A 12711-nucleotide genomic window follows, 5' to 3' on the forward strand; every position below is an offset into this window, starting at 1 on the left:
TGCTGTTTCTACCCTTGCTTTTGGTTTATGGTCCTAGCAGAGGAAACCTATAGGGAGAGGGCGAGTCTGGCAGGGCGAGAAGGCTGTTTGCTGGAGCTAGGTGTGGTAGGAAACGTGGAGGAGATGCGACGATCTTTCATTTCTCCTTCTTGCGCCTATGACAGAAGAATTTCTTTGAAATGCTGTTGAAAACCCTTCCAAGCATTTTTTTTTTTTGTTGTTGTTCCTGTTGTATCCAGAGACGCGAGAGGCGTTGAATCTTCTGGGCTCATTTTGCCAATCCACAGGGAAAATAGGACGTACCTGTCCTCTTTTCGCTATTTCAATGTCAAGAGCATCTTTCCCTTGTAGACAGCTTGCGTAGGCGGGTGCACAAACGGAAGGGGGGTATTGAGGGGAGGAGCATCTTGTCTTTTCAAACGCTGGGGGCTTGTTTTGTGTAGCTATTGCCTTTGGACTCTGGTTTGGGATTGCCGGGGGGCCTGATTCTGCAGCTCCTGCTGCCTTAAACCTCTCAACTTCAGCGGGGTTTGTGCGTATCCCGAATGTTTTGCCCAAGTTTGAGGCAAAAACGGCTTCGGGGCGGCAGAGTTGGGCACGGGTGGGCTGTGTCCTGACCCTTCTGAAGTCAGAGTTTGGCCCCTGGTTTCAGCGAGGTGGTGATTTGAGGTTCGATCTAGCCGGCACCTTTATTTTGGGAAGCGGATGCATACGCTTGTTTCTTTCTTTTATTCCTTGCTACCCTGCAAAGGCTAGATTTTTACATTCGGCCGCGTTTAGCCCCCAAGTCTTTTGTTTTTTCTGCTTTGTGATGTTTGTCTTTTTGGTTGGGAAGGGGAGAAGGGGAGCCCAGGTGGGTAGGGACACCTGAGACCTGTGTTTGGGGTAGAGGCAGAAGATAGCTAGCACATGGCAGGCTTTATTGCAAGTTTTTGGGTGGGTTTTGTTTTGTTTGTTTTTTTCTGTTTCTGTAAATAGTAATGTATAAATAATGACAAGACAGTGTGGAAATTATTAAAAAAATACGTCTTTTGTTGTTGTTTTTATATTACCTCATTCAGCAAGTTTGTTTTACAATGACTCAATGATGCTTTATTTATATTGTTTGTACTGTAATTAAACCGATTGACAAACATTTCACTTTGCTTGTTGTTTCATATGATTTTGGTTTGATTAAGTATGCCAGTTTGTATTATGTTTCCCTTTCCTCTCTCTCCGCGTTGAGATTTTTGTGTCAGCTGTACAGTATTCTGAATAATTAAAAAAAAAAAAATTAAAAAATAAAAAAAAAAAAAGTTGTAAAGTACTGCAGAGAGAGGCTGCTATATTGTATAGGTCTCTTTCTAATAAAGACAAGAAAACTTGTTCGTCGCAGCTTGCTTCTTTGCTGGAGTCTTCCTTGCCGTGTTATTGAGATACACCTGCCCTGGCCCCGCTTTCTTCTCGTGTTAATGATGAGATACTGTCACTCATTGCCAGTAATAAAGATGAAGTATTATCCGAGACCTGGGATGTCAGAAGAGCCAGTAATGGTGCAAATTGATAAATTAAAAAGCAATAAGTCAACCGGACCGTAATGGTGTATATCTAAGAGTTCTGAAAGTGCTTATGAACTGAATGACAGCTCTCCCAGCAAAAATATGCGAGCTTTCATTAAAAACAGATATTCTCCCCAAGGAAGAGAGAGTAGTAAATGTTGCACCTAGGCTTTAAGAGTCTCTGGAGGAGATCCAAGGAATTAGGCCAGTAACGGTTACATCTGTATCTGCTAAATTGGTTGAAATGATCATTTAAAATAAGAATAATAAAACATCTTTAAGGTCATGATATGGTATGGTCTAATCACTTCTTTGAAGGAAAATCATGGCTCTCTATTAGGCTTCTCTGAACAAGTTATTTAAAGCCCTGAACAATGGGCAACTGATTGACATTTATTTACATTTTTAAAGGTCTTGGCATCACGAGAAGAAATTGGGAATCTTAAGTAGGCCCAAGGAGAAGACAAAAATATTGCCCCGATGCAGAAGGTTGAGAGATGGGATGGAAGGGGAAGCAAGAGGTGATGGGTTTTCACCTGAGCAGCCCGGTAACTAGTCACGTGGCAGAAGGGTCCCTGCCAGGACCAGTGCGTCTCGACGGGTTGGGGATAGGGTTAGAGATATCGATGGCCGCCAAAAAAACTGTGTAAGGCCAAGAGAGCTGTCTGGTATCAAGGTGGGTACGTAGAGAACAGCAGATAAAATGTGCATTAATGGGGGGGGGGGAGGGTAAATGACTTAAATAACGTGCCCTGGGGTGGAGAAAGAAATGTAGGATTTTAAGATCTGTAAGGGCACCATGGAGCAAGACAACCAGTGCTAGGGTTTGGCCATCAATGCTTGTCCCATCTTACAAAAGACACAAAGAAATTGGGGATGTTCAGAAATGAATAGAGCTACGAAGAGGTGGAAAAAGTGGGGAATTTCCCTCAGAAAGAGACACAAAGAGGGGGGTATGGTAGCCATAGATAAGCCGTGGAGAAGCAACAGATTGGGGATGTCTCTGTTCCTGGTCTCGCACCCACCACGGTGCATGGGCTGATACCAAAGGGCAGTGCAGTCAAAACCGATACCAGGATGGACGTGCTCTCCAGTGCATCCCCGGACCAGAGACCTCGCTGCAGCGGGATTTTGCTCAAGAGAAGACCTGGCCAAGCTTGGAAAGGTGAGCTTGCATCTTCACGGACTGAGCGGGACTGCCCACCATATGGGACCGGGGGAAGTTGGGTTTTATCTTTTACGTCTGCTTGTGCCTTGGTCTAAATTTGGTCATTCTTCAGGTTGTAGCCCATCCCGTCAGGTCTCCCACCTGCAGGGAGCTGCTGGTTCTGTCCTGTCTGATGGGGATCTGTCTGGGGCTTGGCGGAGGTTTTCCCTTTCCTGCTCTTCAATTCTCCAAGTGCTCTAGGGAGGCTGTAGCAGCACTGTGGGGGATGAAAAACTGCAGGACCACTAAAAAAAAATTTTTATTTTTTTTTTCTTTTTTGGGGGTGTACATCACCGTTTTGTCATGCAGCAGCTGTACAGCTTTGCTCTCGCAAGGTTTTCCCACCCTGTTCGACCCCATCGTGCAGCCAGTCAGCGCCTAAGCAGGAGGTGGATGCTTTGTGTTCTCCCCTTCTGGATTTGAAATGTGAACTTCGAACGTGGGAGAACTTGTTTGGGATTCCCCCTGAGCGTAAAGCTGTAGTAGTTTAGGAATCATCCGTCCCGCCCCTCTTTTGCCCTCCTAAAGGGGTTATGGGGTTTGATCTTGTGATGGACATGGCTGGCTGCTCGCGCTCTCTCTAACAACTCTCCTGAGATCTGGCTTCTCCTGGAAGATCCTGGTGCCAGGGATGGCGGAGCAGATTTAAGGATGCCTTTCATTCCCACATTTCTCATCTACCCCAAGCCCACCCCCGTGTACCCCTGAAACGCTCTCAGATGCCTGGGGAGGAAAAAGAAAATACCCCACTGCAAAGCGACAGGGGTCAGAAAGAGAATTTGAAGGGAAATTATTGATTCCCATAATGAGAGTAGGGGGAACCCCCCCTTTCTTTGCTTTTTTTTCTTTTTTTTTTTAAGAAAAAAGCATTTACTGTAAAGAGCGGACTGTTGCTCTGCCTCGCCGTGTTTCCACCCTTGCCAACAAAGGATTAGCTTTGATGGATGCTGAGAGCACCAGCTCAAGAAACCCGCTCCAGAGGCCAGAAGACGCTTGCTCCGTGGGTACTGCATGCTTTTAGCCCTCATTCCGAATATTCCTTTCACAGTTTTGCTGTTTCTGTTATTTGTTCTTTAACACGAATCCAAACTGGTGGGAAGGGAACGATGGGATGAGGCGACTGAGGACAGCGCACGCAGCGTTCACCTGCAATGCGATGGTAGGATGGGGCTGACCCTCCCTGGTAAACAGCCGTGTTTTCCAGAAGAAAGCCAAGCTCACCCAAATTCAGCTGTTTTCACGAACAAAGGAAAATATTATATGCTTCGTGAATATCAGGTAAGAGTAGTCTTAAAGAGCCAGGTCAAAGATTCACCTGCACCAACAGTTTTTCTCCACCTGTGGCCAAAGCCAGCGCTGGAGGAGAGTGTAAAATCAGATTGTATCGGCCTTTTGCTGTGTATTTCCCAGGCATGTTTAAAGTTCAGGGACTTCCGAGCCACCGGCTTTTTGTGAGTTAAGTAATCCTCAGTGGATTTCTCCTCCATCGATTTGGCTGATCTCCTAAATCTCTTGAAAGCTTTGAGCATCCACAGCATCCCACATCAAGTTGCTCCTCAGTGGAACCGCGGTGGTGGTGAAGAACCACCACCATCTTCCTCCTCCCTCCCCTCCTCCCTTTGCAGGACCCTGGGGAGGAAGGGTGGCAGCGGGACACTCCTGCTTCCGACTGACTTGGCCCAATTTCTCTTCCTGAGGGCCCTTCCCAGGGGCAGTGCACGTCGCTCGTCCCGAGTTGCTCAATGACTTGGTGGCAGGAGGTGGAAGTGGTGTCCAGAGACGCTGCTCAGAAAACCCAGCAGATATCCAGGCTGGGGAGCACCGTGTCCTTCACAAAGCTCTTCTGAGCTACCTACCTCAGAGCTCAGCCCTTCGCCCCTTTCCTTTTCCTCTCTTTATTTCCGTGATGGGTCTGAGGCAGGCGATGCTTGCAGGGAGAAGCGGGCAACGTGGAGGTTTCCCCCTTGCAGGGAAAGGTTTCCCCCTTCCTGTAGCGTTGCAACTCCCACCCGAGCCCTGCCCAGAACTTCCGAGAGCGCGGACTGCAGGAGTTACCGGGAGGGCCCGTTTGGGAAACGCCGTTACTCCTGGTGAAACCACTCAACGGGCAGTAGGAAAACCACAAACCAACGCCAGGACTGGGAAAGTCACCAGGCAGTCATTTGCCTCGCCTAACCTCCAGTAAAGCCAGTAATTGGCCAATAAATGCGGTCACAATAACTGCACTCCACGCTGCCAGCAATTAGCACTTATTTATTTGCATTCTGCCCCCACCCATCTCCGCTCCCCGACTTCCAGAGCTGTTTGCTTTCAAGCCAGGGAGACTCCTTGCCTTTGCCAAAGAGAGGATGGGAAGAGCTAAAGCGGCGGAAGAAAAAAAAAAAAAAAAAAAAAAAAAGGCGATGCCGTGCCACGGGGCAGGAGGGATGGAGGGATGCGGAGCTGCGAAGGCGTCCGCAGGGCTTTCCCATCGCTGGGGGAATTAAGGCTGGGCTCCTAGGGAACGTGACGTGCCTGGGGTTCGCTCAAGCCTTTTAAGAAATGTCTCTGCATGGGCGCTGCCGACGCTGAGGGCTGCTTGTTGCTCACTTGGAAGAGACCTTCCTGATCGCGGTTTGCCGTAGAAAATAATCATTTATTGTCATTTTGGCACGGGAGTGAGCAATTCACATCGTTTTGGAGGAGTAGCGGAAATCAGAGGCCAGGTATTTCCATCTAATGAAGCGAGGGCTGGGATCCCAGCCGGCTTCGAGCTGCCAGAGCCAGAAGAAGGACGCGGTAGGGAGACGAGCAAATGCCCGGTGCCCATCGGCAGCTGCCAAGGTGGGGGGAGCAGGGGGCTCCCCGAATGCCAAACCAGCTCGTCCCGCAATGCTGACAGCAATGGATGGGCACCTGTCTTGAAATCCTGCCTCTGCCCCGAGCCGTACAGGAGGGCTTGGGGGCAAGAAGCAGCCACTGCGAGCCTGCGGCCTCTGCGCGGGGATGAAGATGTCCACCAGCGTTTTGGTGCAAGACCCCAGGTGCCGGCTGGGTGCGGGAGGGAAGAGCTGGGACCTGGCGCGAGGTCTCAGAGCTGCACCTTGCTGTGGGAAAGCGGGGGGAAGCAGCCTGGCCCAGCTAAAAAAAAATAAACGAATACACCCCCCCACCCCCCCTGCCAAGCCCTGTGTTTACCCTTCTGAACGGGCCGTCTTTGGAGGCGTTCTGCAGTGTCTGGGAGTTTGTGGACTGGGAAGGGATGGTGCTGCCAAGCGGGTTGGCGACTGAGAGAGAACAGGGCAATCCTCCCCCCGTCCCCAACAGCATCGGGGCAGGAGCCCAGGCGAGCGTGGGGGCATCGAAGGGTGCCGGGAATCGCCCCAGACCGGTAGCATCTCCGATGGCTGCTGAGGAAAGCGGATTTCGGTACAACCTTCCTTCCTTCCCACCCCCTGCACGCTCCCCTCCTCCTCCCCACCAGAGATGCGGCATCTACAGCTCCTGCTCTGCAGCTCCAACTGGTAATGGCCGGGCTGATTGACTGCAGATTTCCCTGTAACTGAGCTTAATTAGCAAGCTAATCAGGTCCGGAGCTGGTTCCAATTTATTTATTGGCTGATGGCTGCCACTAATCGGCCTGGCCAGTTAATCCTGGCAGCGCTGAGGTTTGTGCCAGGTGAACAAATAATGTCAGGGTTTTACCGTTTCTAGCACGCGGAGCTGGCAAAAATTTGCCCGGCGAGCAGCTGAGCTCGGATGCGGGCAGGGTGGTACCCACAGCATCCCCTCCCGAAGGGGTGAGGGAGGCTCCGAGCGCCGTGCCCAGCTCGGACCAGGTCTGGCTCACCGGGGAGGATGATGCTCACAGGCGAGGATAGAAAAGGGGCACGTTCTGCCCTTTGCACGCCGGCAGCGTAAGAGCTCAAACACCCAAAATAGTCCTTGTGGCAGGGACAAGGCATCCAAAGGCGATGTCGTCCGTGGGTCACCTCTTTTGAAGGTGACCCAGAGCAAGCCTCTTACAACTTGTGCTTCTTAGTTCCCTCCAGCTGCGCAAAGGAGATATGAAAGAGTATTTTATTTGGTTTTGTTTTGTTTTTTTTAAAAAAAAGGGGGGGGGAATTTTTCTGGATATTTTTTTTTTCCCCCTGGAATTATGAGGAAAGCAGAGTTAGTGTTCCCTGGATTTGCTGGAGCATCTCTGGGCTGATGTGGGATGTCTCTTGAGCAGATGCAAGGAGAAAGGGGAGCTGAAAAGGTCCCTTGCCTTGGCTCCTGTCCCTCCAGAAGTCCCACCAGTGCCTGGATGTGGGATGGAGACCTGTGTGTGGGATGCCACCAAGCAAAGGAAGGAAGGGAACGGGATTTCCACACCTTTGTTGCCTGCCATAGGGAGGAACCAAAGGGAAAGGAGGCAGGATGAAAGGGGAGACGTGGCAAAACAGCTGGAGAAGGCACTTGCTATGGCAAAAACCTGTGCTTGGCTAAAGCATCCCTTCCCTGAAAGCACCCAGCCCCAAGCTGAAGACCCCAAGGGCTGGAGAGACCCCCACACACCTTCCTAGCTGGCTCTGATATTTAATGGTCCTCTATATTTTAAGCAAAAAAAAAAAAAAAAGAAAAAAAGCCTTGCTTCTAATTTGAGTCTATCTGGCTTGAGCTGCCGGCATCGATCCGCATGCTGCCCTCCTCCTGTTGATTCAAGAGCCCTTCAGTGCCAGTATTTTCTCCCCGTGAAGGCACTTACGGACAATAACGGAGTCATTTCTCAATCCCCTCTCTCTGATAAGCCAGGAGGTGGGTGGGTGTCACAGCACTGGGTGTTCTGAGGGGCTGCACACCCCCTCCAGCCCCTGGCACCCCCGGTGACGAGGGCTGACGATCCCAGCGTGGGTCCTCCAGCGGGGCTGGATGGAGCATCCTTCTCGGGGCGGTGGGGCGGGGGGGGCTGCGGGGCATCCCGCCCTGGGGGGTTTCGGGTGATGGAGCCGGTCCGTGCCAGGCAGGGAGACGGGGGATCGATCGTGAGCTGGAGGAAGCCAGAAAGCGCCGAGGCGGGCGCTGCCGGTGGCACCCGGGGAGCAGAGGCAGGCGGGCAGGTTTCATGGCTGCGGCTCTGCAATCTCTTGCTGGAGAGGGTTATTAGAGGGAGTAATTGGGATCACCTCACTTTACAAATGTTACTTTGCAGAATGAGGCAGGAAGACAGATCGATCTCAACTATTATTCATTAAGGAAAGTCCTTTATAAATCCCAAATTAACAATTTCTCTTAGAGAGAGACTTCCTATTACCCTTCTTTCGCAGGAACTTATTGCCGCTTTGGAAATGGGGAAATATGAAAATAATTGGGGAGGGGGAGAAATAGCAGTCGTGGGCTTAGGAGCCCAGCATCTGTTTAAAAAAAAATACAGATGTGTGTCTTAAAAATGACCATTACCCTAATTCGGAAAGGCAATGTTTTTGATAGATACTATTAGACCATGGCCGTAACGACGTTCATAAAAGCCCAAGTGGCTTCTTAGCAATGAACAGGCTATTTGTAAATGTTCGGCGCTCGACGGCGTATCTACAAGCGGCGATGGCTCGCAGAAGGTCTTTGCTATCCTCAGTCCTCTCCCTGCAAAGGGATGAATGTCGGTGGGACACACACGCACACACACACACACCCCCGCCCAGAAAGCTGCTGTAATTGGTGCCAGTTGGACTGGGTAACTCTTTGCGCTGGTCCTTGCCATTGGGGCTGTTCGGTGGTTTGATTATTTGAGGGGTCTGTCTTAGTGTTTGGGGGGGGGGAAGAGAGAATTTCAACCCAAATCCTCTTGATGTTTTTGGGTGAAAAGCACTAAGAAAAAGATGCACTCTTTTTTTTTTTTTTCCCAAGCAGTGGAAAAAAAAAAATTAAACCAATTATTACTTTAAAACTCTCCTATACCTTCCAGCTTTGGTGTAGAGCCTTGACGTTTAGCAGGAGGTTGACCCGGTAACGTCAGTGTAGGGGTTTGGGGGGCTGTGTATGGTATCACAGGGTGTGTTACCCCCGGCCACCAGATTTGAAGTGACGGGACGTGTCCTGAGGATGCTTCAGGGATGTGCCCGAGAGGGCTTTGGGGAAAGAGATGGTGCCGTTGCCCACAGAAGTGGGCTGGTTTGCTTCGAGTCGAGGTTGCCAGGAAAAAAAAAAAAAAAAAAGGCAATTAATTTGTATAACCGTGCCCGTGGCTTCTTTTGGCTTTTCTGGGAATACCGGCAAGGGAGGCTGCCGTCTCTCAAAGGGGTTTGGGGGCCGTACCCACATTTTCCCACATCATTTCTGAGTTCAGAGGCTTTTGCAGCAAGAACAGACATCTCGAACGGGACCAAAAGCAGAAGGAAAAAAGCAAATATTTCTGTTTAGGCTGGGACAGATGCAGGTTTTGTTGCCCCGGATAGCATCAGGATACGTTACCCTTAAAAAAAAAAAAAAGGTCACTGCTAGTGTCCCTTTTTGGGAGGGCAGTTTTGGGGAATTGGTACCCTTTAGAGCAGCTTGAGGGTGTGAAGAGGGAAGAGCTCTAGTCACTTGGCAACACGTATTCACCCTGCGAGCTCCAGCTCCTCGCTGGTGATAACGCACTCTCAGAAAATTATAAATGGGAGTCCCCGGTTTGTCTTTCGCTCTGTTAATTAATAGGATTTGAGCATTAAAACTGCTCCCCCGGAGTCGGCGATAGGCCCTTTGCCACTAATTCAGGCCCCTTGCCACTAATTCAGTCATCCTGGCAGGTCAGCGTAAACACCCCATATTTTACTGCCATTTTTAGATTATTCCCCTGCCTTGTAATTATTTTCCCAGGGGACGGCGGGGGATTAATTCCAGGTGCCCGTGCCTCCGCAGATGGTGGCGTGCCCTAGCACCGAGGAGATGCAGAGCATCCCTTGGCAGCAGCCAACACCGCCGATTCGAGGTCCGTTTCACCGCTGACGAGGAAAACGTCGTTAAGCCGGGTCTGCGCTCCTCTTCCTCCGTTCCTTTTATAAAGAAAAGGGAGGCATGACTCGCCGCCGGGTCTGCCCTGCCTGTGCCGGCGACGCGGTCCCCTGGGCACAGAGGGACAGCGGGCACCAGCGGGGAGATGCTCGCGTGGCTGCATCGGGGGGGGGGGGGTCCCAGCCCCGGCGGGTACCCCGGGGGCTCGCGGGCACCTCGAGCGTGGGCAGCCCTTCGCTCAGCCTTGGGTCCGGCACGCTCGGCACGCGGCGAGGGGCTGAGCCTCTTTATTCCCAGGGGTTTTCTCCGCACAGGGATGTTTGCAGGAGGAGGACCAGGAGCGCGCACGCCCCACAGCAAGCGGCTTTAGGGATGCCCTTACCGAAAGGAGGGAAAATCATTTTGCTTGCAGCTAAAATACCCCTTTCTATATGATTTATCTATACGACTTAATCTCCAGCTGGGGCTGGGAGTCAGAGCACCCGCAAGACCAAGAGAACGCCACGTTTTTCTTTGGGGCCAAGATGCTGGGAGCTACAGCAGAGGTTTAAAATCCACGTGGCTCCAAAATAAAACAAATAAAATTTAAAAAAAAAAAATAAATAGCCTCCATCCTTCCTTCTTCCATCAGGCCTGCTCGCAAAGGCGGCCTTTCGCCTCTCCTCTTCCCAGGCTGAGCCCCAGGGAAAGTTGGGCGAGTAAGTTTGCCGAGCCGGAGGGAGGGCGGCACAGATCGATTGGCGAGTTTAATAGGATCAGGTCAGTGTAATCCTGTTTTAGCCATTGTAATTCAGGCAGCCAAGGAGACCTCAAACTATAGGGGAAGGGGCTTTTAAAACCTCAGCGGTCCTGCCACAAAGCCAGAGGCTGGGGCCGGGACAAAAGCGGGAGAGAGGATGAAGTGGCTTGAAATAAATAGATTAAGGCTCTCTATGGGCCAGGCGTAGCGGGAGGGAGAAAAGAGCAAGCGAGGGGCGGGCGGCGGGGAGGGGGCCGGGAAGGGACCCTCGCACCCACCGGGGACGCGGGGTGGCTGGGCAGAGCGTTCCCTCCTGCCGTGGGGCGGCCGGTTCGGGGGCGCGGGGTGGGTTTCTCTCCCCATCACCCACCGCCCCCCCTGCCCCAGCGTGTGTTTCGGAAGGGTTGGGATAGGCAATCAATTTTTATGATGCAATTTATAATTCATACAGGTTGTCTTCGTGCATATGGTGTTGCTTTTGTGTGTCAGGGTGCCGGGTGCTTTATGACGGTGACGGCGGGAATTTGCATTGGCGGCTGCTTACCGGCCTCATCGCTCTCCTCCTCGCGGATGAAGATTGATACGGCCCGTGGAAGCGCGCGGGGAGGGCCCGATCCTGGAGGACAGCGAACCCGCAGGGGTGCGTGTCTCTTGCTTGGGGGGGTGGGTGTGTGTGTGTGTGTGTAACTTGCACCCGTTGGGGAATGGGAGAGATGCTCAGTCCCTGCGGGGGGTGCAGAATAATTCCCAGCAGGGGTACGGACCCCGTCACCCATCTCTCCAGATCTCAGGCTCAGCCCCGCTCTGGGGGATGCTCAGCGGGGAGGCCCCCACTGTCACAGAGGATAACCCCAATGCGGGGGGGGGGGTCCGGCACCCCCCCCCCCCAGCCACAAAGGGGTCCTTGTCGGCGGGGCAGCCGCACCCCCGGGGGCAGGAGGGGCAGGGAAAAGGCACAAAGCCGAGCCCGGCCAGTCCCAGCTGAAATAATTAAACCAATTAAGTCAATACAAACAGAAACAAGGCGGAAGGCAGAGCTGCCCCCTCCCAGGAAGGGGGGGGGGGCTCGCAGCTGGGTCCACCCCCCCCCCCCCCGGCATGCGGTGAGTTTGTCCGGTCTCTGCGGCAGCCCTGGCATGCGCTGAGTTTGTCCGGTCTCTGCGGCAGCCCTGGCATGCGGTGAGTTTGCCGGGTTGCTGTGGCGAGGGGGGGCAAGGGGGTGGGGGGGGATTTAAAAGCTGTGATGTCTTATTTAAGAGCAAGGCAGCGCAGTTCGCTCCTCACCCCCTCGGAGAGGGGTGGCCTCCTCTGGCCGCTGCATCCCGGTGCTGCTCAACGGCAGTGACTGGGAGGGCTTAAAAATATACGTATATTTCATATATTAAAAAAAAAAAAAAAGAAGAGGTTTTTTTCCTCAGGCAGGCTGGAAGCGAGGTGGAGAGGAGCGGGCAGCTTTCCTTCCCCTCCGACTTTGGGCCGCTGCGAAGCGGGCCGGCATTTCTGCTGCGCTCCCCGAGCAGCGCAATTATTTGATCTGCAGATGTAAGAGGAATTTATTGTAACAACAAATATAGTGATGTCAAAACCCAACCTTGGATTAAAGCCGGCAGCCAAAGGGGAAGTGTATTAATTTCAAACAGCATCAGAGGCCAGTGCCTATTAGGACGAGCTATTCTTCAGACCCCCCCATCAGAATTAATCATTGGGAGTTAATTTGAAGCTCAGACAAGTTGCTGTTAATTTAGTGCAGGGAGGACGGGATGGAATAAAAAGCTGAGGTGCTGGCCGGGCCTCCTGGGTCTCATTAATCAGCGAGCTGAGACGGCCTGGCTTGATTACAATTTGCAAAAAAATTCATTAGAGCCTGGGCGATTGACAATTTTTCTCTCTGCCTGTGATCTGACTCATTAGGCAGCCAAATGAAAGCCATGATGATGGTGATGATGACAGCTATCAACCCCCTCGCTTGTTTATCTCCTTCTCCTCCGGCCCCCGGCCCGGGGCTCCCCCCCTCCAGCCCCAAAGCCCCCACTCCTGCCGTGGGGGGGGGGGGGGGGGGCAGGGAAATGGGGGACCCCAACCCGCCGAGCAAATAACTTTTCCTGCGCCTGGGGCAGATGCTGGCTTGTAGAGAGAGGGCTGCCCGGGGAGGGGGGGGGGGGGGGGGGACAGGGGTGAGGAGCAGCTGCTCTTCCCTAAAATACCCCCCCACACACCCTCCACGCACCCACCCCCCCGCCCCGTGGGTGGGGGGTACAGCCGGGCTGCCGCTCGCC

Source organism: Balearica regulorum, chromosome 6 (genome assembly GCF_011004875.1).
Source record: "Balearica regulorum gibbericeps isolate bBalReg1 chromosome 6, bBalReg1.pri, whole genome shotgun sequence".
NCBI classification, from domain to species: Eukaryota; Metazoa; Chordata; class Aves; order Gruiformes; family Gruidae; genus Balearica; species Balearica regulorum.